Source organism: Pongo pygmaeus, chromosome 6 (assembly GCF_028885625.2).
Source record: "Pongo pygmaeus isolate AG05252 chromosome 6, NHGRI_mPonPyg2-v2.0_pri, whole genome shotgun sequence".
Lineage (NCBI taxonomy): Eukaryota > Metazoa > Chordata > Mammalia > Primates > Hominidae > Pongo > Pongo pygmaeus.
The window spans coordinates 147,722,315-147,733,190 of NC_072379.2; the positions used below are offsets into that span (position 1 = coordinate 147,722,315).

Below are 10,876 nucleotides of genomic sequence, written 5' to 3' on the forward strand. Positions count from 1 at the left end.
ACCGCACCTATATAAACACACCTAAACTGAATGCAGTGACTCACGCCTGTAATCCCAGCACTTTGGGAGAGTGAGGTAGAAGGATCACTTGAGGCTAGGAATTCAAGACCAACCTGGGCAACCTAGTGAGACCCCCACCCCCACTTCTACAAAAATTAAAATTAAAAAATTAGCCAGTCTGTCTTCCTCCGTGCTGCCTACGGAGGTGATAACCATCTACTTGACATGACAGCTGACCTCAGACCCCTCATGAAGCCCAAGACTGTCAAAAAGAAGACCAAGAAGTTCATCCGGCACCAGTCAGATCAATATGTCAAAATTAAGTGTAACTGGTGGAAACCCAGAAGTATTGGCAACAGGGTTTGGAGAACATTCAAGGGCCAGATATTGATGCCCAACACTGGTTATGGGAACAAAAAAACAAAGCACATGCCGCCCAGTGGCTTCTGGAAGTTCCTGGTACACAATGTCGAGGAGCTGGAAGTGCTGCTGATGTGCAGCAAATCTCCCTGTGCGGAGATCGCTCACAGTGTTTCCTCCAAGAACCGCAAAGCCATATGGAAAGGGCAGCCCAGCTGCTCTCAGAGTCACCGACCCCAATGCCAGGCTGCGCAGCAAAGAAAATGAATATACAGCTCATGTGCACATTTTATTTGTGCTTAAATAAAACCATTAAAACTGCCAAAAATTTAGCCAAGTATGGTGGCACGTGCCTGTAGTCCTAGCTACCCAGGAGGCTGAGGTATGAAGATTGCCGGAGCACAGGAGTTTGAAGGCTGCAGTGAGCTATGATTGTGCCACTGCACTCCAGCATGAGTGATACAGTGAGATCCCATCTCTAAAAATAAATTAAAATAAGATAAAATCATAACAAATAAACACACCTTAAAATGTGAATTATTTCTTCATCATCGGTATTAGTCAGGATTCTCTTAAAAGGACAGAACTAGTAGGATATAATAAGAGATATACATATATATTATATATATATAGGAGTTTATTAAGTATTAACTTACATGATTACAAGGTCCCACAATAGGCTGTCTGCAAGCTGAGGAGAAAGGAGAGACAGTCCGAGTCCCAAAACTGAAGAACTTGGAGTCTGATGTTCGAGGGCAGGAAGCATCAGCACGGGAGAAAGATGTGGGCTGAGAAGCTAGGCCAGTCTCTCCTTTTCACGTTTTTCTGACTGCTTTATATTCTCTGGAAGCTGATTAGATTATGCCACCAGATTAAGGGCTGCCTTTCCCAGCCCACTGCCTCAAATGTTAACCTCTTCTGGCAACACCGGCACAGACACACCCAGGATCAATACTTTGTATCCCTCAATCCAATCAAGTTGACACTCAGTTTTAAACTTCACATCATCTCTCTACTTTTTAAAAAATATCTTCCTGGGGAAATGATTTTAAGGAGGTTAATTGATTGAAAATTCAGAATCAAAGAATTTCCAGACCATTGGGGGCACCGCTCCTCAGGATGTTTAACAAAGTGCTCCGCAGAAACTGTTGAGATTAAACCCACTGAATGGTCATCATTGATTTAACAGGTCAATGGAGTTTTTCTAGCTCTAGTTCCATCAACAAGGTTTTAAGCAATCCTGTAAGTTTCAATTTCTTGAAACTCAATTCCTTTCCCCTAAATGAGCTATGTGTTAAAATAAATGTGGACGTTTTAAAGTCCCTGGGTTTCACTTCATCTTGTGGATAAAACCTTATTGTGTAACCTCCTGAAACGCAGTCTGGTGTATACTGGTAGAAAATGCACGCCTTCATCAGTCCCTATTCCACCCCCTTGCTTTTTTATCTTTTTCTTCATCTCATTGACTACTTTTTTTTTGAGACGGAGTCTCACTCTGTTGCCAGGCGGGAGTGCAGTGGTGTGAGCTTGGTTCACTGCAACCTCTGCCTCCCACGTTCAAGCAATTCTCCTGCCTCAGCCTCCTGAGTAGCTGGGATTACAGGTGCATGCCACCACACCCAGCTAATTTTTTTGTATTTTAGTAGAGACAGGGTTTCACCACGTTGGCCAGGATGGTCTCTATCTCTTGACCTCGTGATCTGCCTGCCTCAGCCTCCCAAAGTGCTGGGATTACAGGCATGAGCCACCGCACCCAGCCTGACCACCATTTTTAATTACTTTTTTTTTTTTTAAGAGATGAATTTTGGTTTTTTAATTTTTTTAATTTTTTAATCTTTTATTTCCAAAGATTATTGGGGAGCAGGTGGTGGTTGGTTACATGATTAAGTTCTTTAGTGGTGATCTGTGAGATTTTGGTGCACCCATAACCTGATGAATCACTGTTTTAATGAAGAGGAATAAAATATATACATGTCATTCTGCCATTATGCCTCACACCACCTGAAAGAGTACACAGTCACACATGGAACATACACAGTCACTAACCTAATTGGAGAATGGTACAAAATACAATCGTTACAGGTTGTGCTAGGAATATTTCGAGCATATGGACAGCCTGCCTTCCTGGGATAGGCACCTGGAAGTCCCTGAGGCCTTATCTCCCTTCCTCTTTCCTTCTCCATCACTCTTCTCTCCACAGTACCAAGTTCATCAGGCTGAAGCCGCTAGGGCTCAGGCTGGTAAGCGCGCTTTTCACCCTGCGAGAAAGGCCTCTTCATGCAAGGTCCTGGCATGCTGCCTCTTGTGTTCAAGGTCAGCAGGGCTTATCCACTTTGGTCCTCTGTATTTCAAAGGGAAGCATTTGAAAATTCGTTTTGTTTTGTTTTGTTTTGTTTTATTTTATTTTATTTTATTTTATTTTATTTTATTTTATTTTATTTTATTTTGAGATGGAGTCTCACTCTGTCACCCAGGCTCGAGTGCAGTGGCGGGATCTCAGCTCACTGCAACCTCCGCCTCCCAGGTTCACACCATTCTCCTGCCTCAGCCTCCCGAGTAGCTGGGACTACAGGTGCCCGCCACCACGCCCAGCTAATTTTTTGTAATTTTAGTAGAGACGAGGTTTTACCATGTTAGCCAGGATGGTCTAGATCTCCTGACCTTGTGATCTGCCCGCCTCGGCCTTCCAAAGTGCTGGGATTACAGGCATGAGCCACTGCGCCTGGCCTCTTTTATGTTTTTGAGACAGAGTCTTGCTCTTGTCACCCAGGCTGCAGTGCAGTGGCATGATCTCAGTTCACTGTAACCTTCACCTCTTGGGTTCAAGCAATTCTCCTGCCTTAGCCTCTCAGAGAGTTGGGACTACAAGTGAGCGCCACCATGCCCAGCTAATTTTTGTATTTTTAGTAGAGACAGGGTTTTGCCATGTTGGCCAAGCTGGTCTCAAACTCCTGACCTCAAGTGATCCACCCACCTTAGCCTCCCAAAGTGCCGGGATTAAAGGCTGAAAATTATTTTTAACGCAATTTTTATGCAGAGGATAAATGCTGCCTGGAGCAAGGAAGGGAAGAAATAAAGGATGAAAGGAACACCAAGAACCCCAGATCTTTCCCTACATTTTTCCCTACAGCAAGGATCTCATTACTCCCAAAGCACTCTTACCTACCCCACTATGACACAGGGGCTCACCAGTTCCTCTGGCTTTCCACCACGTTCATTCTACAGGTGATCCAGATTCACAGTGGAAGAATCAAAAACAAAAACTAAGACTGTAGCTCCAATATTGCTAGGTCTCACCTCTAAGTGTATTAAATATTCTCAGAAAGGGCTGGGTGCAGTGGCTTACAACTGTAATTTCAGCACTTTGGGAGGCCAAGGCAGGAGGATCGCTTGAGCCCAGGAGTTTGAGACCAGCCTGGGCAAAACAGTGAGACCCTATCTCTCCAAAAAAAAAAAGCCAGGTGTAGTGGCATATGCCTGCAATTCTAGCTACTTGGGAGGCTGAGGTGGGAGGATTGCTTGAGCCTAGGAGGTTGAAGTAGCAGTGAGCTATGATGTGGCACCACTGCACTCCAACCCGGGCAACAGAGTGAGACCCTGTCAAAAGAAACAAAAGAGAGAAAGAGAGGAAGGAAAGGAAGGAAGGAAGGGAGGGAAGGAGGGAAGAAAGAAAGAAAAGAATGAACTTCTAGCTCTTGTAGGTAGCCTAAATTAAATTTATGGACTGTTCCTATAATATTCATTACTGATTCAGGACCTGTCTCCAATCTGAAACTCCTTGAAGAAACCTAGAACCTATTTTCAGCCTTCTCACCCCAGTCAACTCTGTCTGTTCCTCCCTGGCACAATGTAAAACACTTAGCTGTGTAATCCAAGTGTTGACTGGCCTCGCTGCCTGAAATATAATGAGAATGAGATAACATTAGCTTTAAAAAACAAAAACTGTTGTAAAATATACATGCACAAAATGTACCATCTTTATCGTATTTATGTGTCCAGTTCAATCATTTTCGGTAGAACCACATTGTTGTGCAAACATCACCACCATCCATCTTCAGAGCTCTTGCAAAACTGAAACTCTGTACACATTAAACAAGAATTCCTCATTTCCCCCTTCCACCAGCCCGTGGTAACCACTGTTCTACTTTCTGAATTTGACTACTCTACATACCTCTTATAAGTACAATCATAAAATATTCTGTGGGGTTTTTTGTGATTGGCTTATTTCATTTAGCATAACGTCCTAAAAATTCATCCATGTTGTAGCATGTGGTAGAATTTCCTTCATTTTTAAAGCTGAATAATACCCCATTGTATGGCTAGAACACATTTTGTTTATTTATTCATCTGTGTGTGAATACTTGCATTGCGTCTACCTTTTGGTTGTTGTCAATAATGCTGATATGAACATGGGTATAAACATTAGCTTTTAATGCCCAAATTATTATGACATCCAGAGCCTCTTAACTAGATGCCCTTCCCAGGTATTTCTGAGGATCTACAAATAAAATGACATGCTCCACACATCGGTCCGGTGGAAAGCTTGCAGCCTTTGGTGGTATCAGGCCTCAGACTGCCGCTGTCCACCTCCCCACTGCAGATGACTTCCTGTAGGGTCTGCATCAGCTTCTTAAGCTGTTGCTGTTCTCACACAGTGCACTTTAGTCAAGCATGGGCAAGGACCCCTCGTGAACTTCCCACGGTGATAGATGAGACATAGCTTATACATCTAATAAGATATCTTTAGAAGAAAATGACAGAAACTCCAATCAAAACTGACTCCAGCCAAAAAGAGAGTTCTTTGGTTCACAAAGCTGAAAAAGTACAGGCATGTTCTTAATTTGGGCATGGCTGGATTCAGAGGCTCAGGTCTTCAGTCTGAAGACCTGGCTGCATGTCTTCAGGATTCAAGCTCTCTTTCTTGGCTCTGTTTCGCTCTGTGTACTTTATTCTCCAAGTGGTGGCCCCCAGAAACTCTAGGCTTATTCCTTCCAAAGGTAAGAGGATGACTCTGCCTGATAGTCCTAGCAAGAACCTAAGCCTGGCTCTGATTGGCCCATCTGGGATCCCATGCTCAGCCATGAACCAGTCACCATGGCCAGCGGTGCACAGTACTCTCATCGGCCAGCTCTGTGTCACTTGTGCACCCAGGAAGCCATGGGATGGGGCCAGCCCTGTCTGAAACCCATGGGACGAGTGGGGAATCCAGTCTTCCCCAGGAAAATTGAAGGTGCTATTACCAAAAAAGGGTGAGTTGAACATCAGGAGGGCAAAAACAAATGTCCACTACTCTTGGGGATAATAGGAAATAATTGCAATACAGAAATTCTTTAAAACTGAATTCTAGATAAGACTGCTTTCAGAATTTGTAAGGCACGGACTATTCAACAGGGTCCCTTCTGGCCCATGAGGCCCGGAGAAAGGGCAGTTTCTCCATGCCCTCTCCCAGGCCAAAGGCCACTTCCCCAGGCCTCATTCCCCATCCTGGGATTATTGATCTTCTCAAGATCTTTGATGGTGGGAATATCCACTCTCTCTGGGAAAAATTCCCAATTCCTGCCAACCATGCCATCTGACCATAGGATTTCAACAAGACATTCACATCAAAACACAGTAGTTCAGCATGTATCAGACTTCTCAGCATCTGGCTTATTCAGTACGGAATAACATCATGAATGGGACACCAAGACTTCAAGCCACGTGGGGTTTAGCCTGGCCAAACCCAGTTCCTTTTCTCCAGATGAAGGTTGGGCTTGTGTGTCTTTCCTATAGTCCAGGAGACTTTTCTACATCTCGTGTAAAGAGCCACATGTAAAAGAAGCCATGTCATCCTAATGTCAGAGGCATTTGAACCAGAGCAACTCCATCTTGAATACGAGCTGGGTAAAATGAGGCTGAGACCCACTGGGCTGCATTCCCAGACAGTTAAGACATTCTAAGTCACAGGATGAGATAGGAGGTTGGCACAAGATACAGGTCATAAAGACCTTGCTGATAAAACAGGTTGCAGTAAAGAAGCTGGCCAAAACCCACAAAAACCAAGATGGTCACAAGAGTAACCTCTGGTCATCCTCACTGCTACACTCCCACCAGTGCCATGATAGTTTACAAATGCCATGGCAACATCAGGAAGTTATCCTATATAATCTAAAAGGGGGAGGTACAAATAACTCACCCCTTGTTTAGCATGTAATCAAGAAATAACCATAAAAATGGGCAACCAGCAGCCTTCGAGGCTGCTCTGTCTGTGGAGTAGCCATTCTTTTATTCCTTTACTTAATAAACTTGTTTTCACTTTACTCTATGAACTCGCCCTGAATTCTTTCTTGCACAAGATGCAAGAACCCTCTCCTGGGGTCTGGATCTGGATCCCTGTCCAGTAACACTAAGATCAACCCATAACTTATTGATCTGGAATTGTGAGTGTGAGGTGGTTTGGAAGGATAATTCATCTGAAGCACTTAGCATCAGAGAGCCCAAGAAACAGTAGATATCAGTTTTTTAAATTACAATACAAATATTCCAGGCAGGGGCTGTTACTGCTCTGGCAGAGACAGACGCATCCAATGCTGAAGGAGGAAGTAGGAAGCCCACCGTTAGGAGAATGGTCTCTTAGCCAGAAAGGAAGGGACAAGGGGAGGGAAAGAGGCTCTCCCAGGATGGGCAAGAGAAAGATGGAGCACAGCAGCTGCTCAGTTGCTCCTTGAAGGACCCCACCCTGAGAGCCTGAAGGCAGCTGTTGTCAGCCCCCAGGAGGCCTACAGACCAGAGCCCAGAATAGACACCGGACTGCTTGGGGCAGTCTAATCCCACGGAGGGTCTTAACCCTAATGTTGCAGAGCCCATGTGTCTTTCCACCATGCCACTGCCATCCATACAACAATAACACAGAAGGAAACAATAACACATATTGTTGTATGCCATCCATACAACAATAACACAACAATAACACAGAAGGAAAAGCGACTCAAAAGTCGCTTTTGGAGCTTCGCATTTGCACATGGGTGTTTCTAAGTCAGATGCTAATTAATGCTTGGGGGGCTGCCAAAACCTTGTTTCTGAAATATTTTCTAGACCCTTTAAATTCATCAGTATAGACACAATGACGATAAACATTTTTATAGTAGACTTTCACACAAGACAAAGATCAAAGGTATGTGTAATCGATGATAAAAGGAAGTGTTTTGAGTGATTAAAAAGAGTCACTCTCAAGTATATCTTGGTGTTGATTTTATTTTTAATAGCTCAGCTATGAGACTGTGACTTTGTGCATATACTTAAAACAGAGCTAACACTGGAAGCCTCTAACTTCACAGTTAGAGGGTCTTCATGCCCAAAGCACCTCCAACCATCCAAGCCACGATGGCACTCATTCTGCTGTTCCATCCCTTTTCTGAAGGCTTAGATTTACAGAAGTCGTCCTGAGAGTCCTTGGCACTATGCTTATAATTTGGACTTTGAACACCACGTGAACTCTGGCACCTGGTTATGGGGGTCCAGTATCCACAGCCCCCAGTGGGAATTATGGCATTTCTCTTTTGTAGCATACAATACCAAATAATTAGGCTTTTTCTGTGAAAATAAACTGCTTTTAATACATGTATTATTAAACCAATAAAGCAATAATATTTACTAATTACTAATTTAAGCAAAGTAAAACCTATTTCAGAGTAAGGAAAAAGCATGCAGAAACACACATTGTTATGAGCTGTTGATAAACAAGGCTTAATATAATCCTGGTTTTCCCCATTCCATCTTAAAGGGAAATGTCAAACTCTTGCTTTCATAAACAAAACTTTGTAATTTGAAAGAGTCCAGGTTTTTATAATGATCACGTTCCTTAAAATTAAATGACAGTTTTCACTTTCCTTAAAGGGAAAAGCATTCAAAACTTTCTCACAGAGAGAAAGCATTGATTTTCCTCTGAGTTCCTCCCATGAACTGTCTTGATCGCTGCCAACTCAGTTCCTTCTGTATTCTGTGCACGTGGAATACACTGTTTTCTGCTTAACGAGTTATTTCCAACCCCATCCCCAGCCATACCTCAGTTCCATGAGTGTTCATGGCTCAATGACCTAGGGACCCCAAGCATTCACCATAAATACGGCTGTTTACTGACCTATTTTTACCAGGACTACTGAGATATGCTGAACCCTGGCAGGGGTGGGAGTCGGGGGGATTGAAGGTACACTTCTCCCTAGCACCATCAGTCATTGTTCAGATATTTAAATTTCACAAACAGAATCAATGGCCTGCTGGGGGCATTGTCACTTACACCGAGCAGGGCCATCTGTCGCAGCACTGGCATTTTCAGGCATTTTAGATGACAGCATTGCAGGATCTCTTTCTTCGTTCGTGGATTTCAGGATGAAGTCCTTCAATGGGGCTTCATGACTGACCAAGGTTTGAAATTGATAATGTCCCCAGATGGGGACATGCTGATGCGGCTGCATTCACAGCAATTAGAAGATAATCTGGTGTAAAAACTGTCCGGAGAGCGAGGGGTACAGAATCCCTGAGCTCAGATTGAGCAGGGGAAGAGAAAGCCAGATCTCCATTCTGGAGGCAGAGTTTTCCACTGTTCCCTAAGGGGTCGTCTCAGCAACCGGCCTCTCAGCTACAACGTGCGGAAATCTCACTGCCCGATGTGCTAATCACAGAATTGCACAGGTACTCCCTGAATCCAACTTGGGTTATTAAAACAACAATGAGGCTTATGCATTTGGCTCTGTTCACCCCCAGGGTGACCAGCTGGTCACCTCACTCCGCACCCCAAATCCAGGGGATTCATTCATTGTCTAGGAATAACTTCTTCCTCCTTGGGAATTCTCTGATTTACTCTCACCTAAGTCCACTGGTCTTGACCAAAATGTGAGGTGTCCCTAATTTAAGGTTTTGACTTTTAAGAGGCAGTCGAGGAAATAATATTATGAGGTCTGTCTATTTCTCTAGTGGTCAAAGACAGATAAGTAAAAAGGCAAAGCTAGAGACCGAATGTAGGTTTAAGATTCCAGGCCAAGTTCTTGGAACTCCAGCACTTCTAGACTCAAAAGCCCCACCAGCCCCTCCAGCCCCACCAGCCCCTCCAACCTCACCAGCCCCACCAGCCCCTCCAGCCCCACCAGCCCCTCCAGCCCCACCAGCCCCTCCAACCCCACCAGCCCCTCCGTCCCCTCCAGCTCTGCCGCAGGAAATCCTGCCTCAGGGAATCATGATGCACCACCCAAGGAAGTATTTGCAGAAAAAAGAGATTCCGTTGTTGCCTTCCCTCAAGGGTGGTGTTGAGCCCATTAAGCTTTGTCCAGCAGTACACAGAGTAATCTTAGGGATTCTGGTGGGAAAATATCCCAAATTCTGCTTCCTTATGCTTCACCACATGACCCTATGGCACACACGCTAATCAAGAACAGCCCGGGGCAACCTGTCAGCCCCGCCACGCCACGGTGCACCTGCAAACTGGCTTTTACAGCAACCCTGTCTTCCAAATGGGTCCGCATCTTTCTAGGCATCTTTTGTAATGCTAACCTGTTTGGCATTACCTAGAAATGCTAACATTTCTACCACTTTAACTAATCTTAAGAGATTAAATCACACTCCATGATACGCCTGACAACAAACAGCATTTTAACCAGTAATTTACGATAAAAAGATTTTCAATCAGTGGGCTAAGCCCTTCCCTGGTGATTTAAGAAACTGCCAGCCTCGATGGAGACTTTTCCATCAATTCCTCATCATTATAAAGGAAACAATGGAGGAAAAACTCATCCAATTAAGTGACAATTCCAATGTGTAAATCTTATAATATTTTTTGCATTTGTGATATGGGTTCTACACTAAAAACACAACTTGTCTAATCTGAATGAGATGAAAAATCCTGAAAAAGGATGTTATCCTCAATATTTTGTCTGTGCCTCTTGGTTTAGTAAACTCCCAACCACTTTTTCATCCTTCCCCCACCAGCCCCCCCTACAAAATGTTTCTCATTATGACCTGAGACATTAATTCTGATTGTAGAGGTTTTAGATAATTTCTTCTAGGTGTTAATCAGTTCTGGCCATATGGTGAGGGTGAGGTAATCATTATTACTTTACAATGAATGCCCTTAATTACTTTTTCAGTAGTAATATTAGTCCTTCTGTTTATTTGAGTACCTAAGAGCTGCAGGCAACGTGATCTGAATTACATGGAGGACAAGCTCCAGCTGACTTTCCGTAAACTCGCATTAGGATTCTAATATGTGACGACAGGAGCAGGTGGGGATAATGAGCTGGCGGAAGGGGCTGCCTATCACACTGCTCGGTGGCCCCTCTTTCACCCCCACTTTGCCTCAGGCATTTTCTACTCAGCTGTGACCTTACTTGTGGTGATGCCAATCCAGTGGTCAGGAGCGAGGCGCCTAGCCTGTGTCTGAATCCTCCTACTGACCCTGGGGATCCGTGCGACTTGATCTTAGATATTGGTGTTGAAGCGCTGCTCTCCTTGACAGCGTCCAGGAAAAGGTAATTACTTTGCCAAA

The 10,876-nt window shown here is 44.2% G+C and overlaps 1 pseudogene; it reads left to right on the forward strand.

The window, feature by feature from the left end:
* Positions 1–225: 225 nt before the first annotated feature.
* Positions 226–667, forward strand: LOC129041656 (large ribosomal subunit protein eL32-like; annotated as a pseudogene).
* The last annotated feature ends 10,209 nt before the right edge of the window (positions 668–10,876 follow it).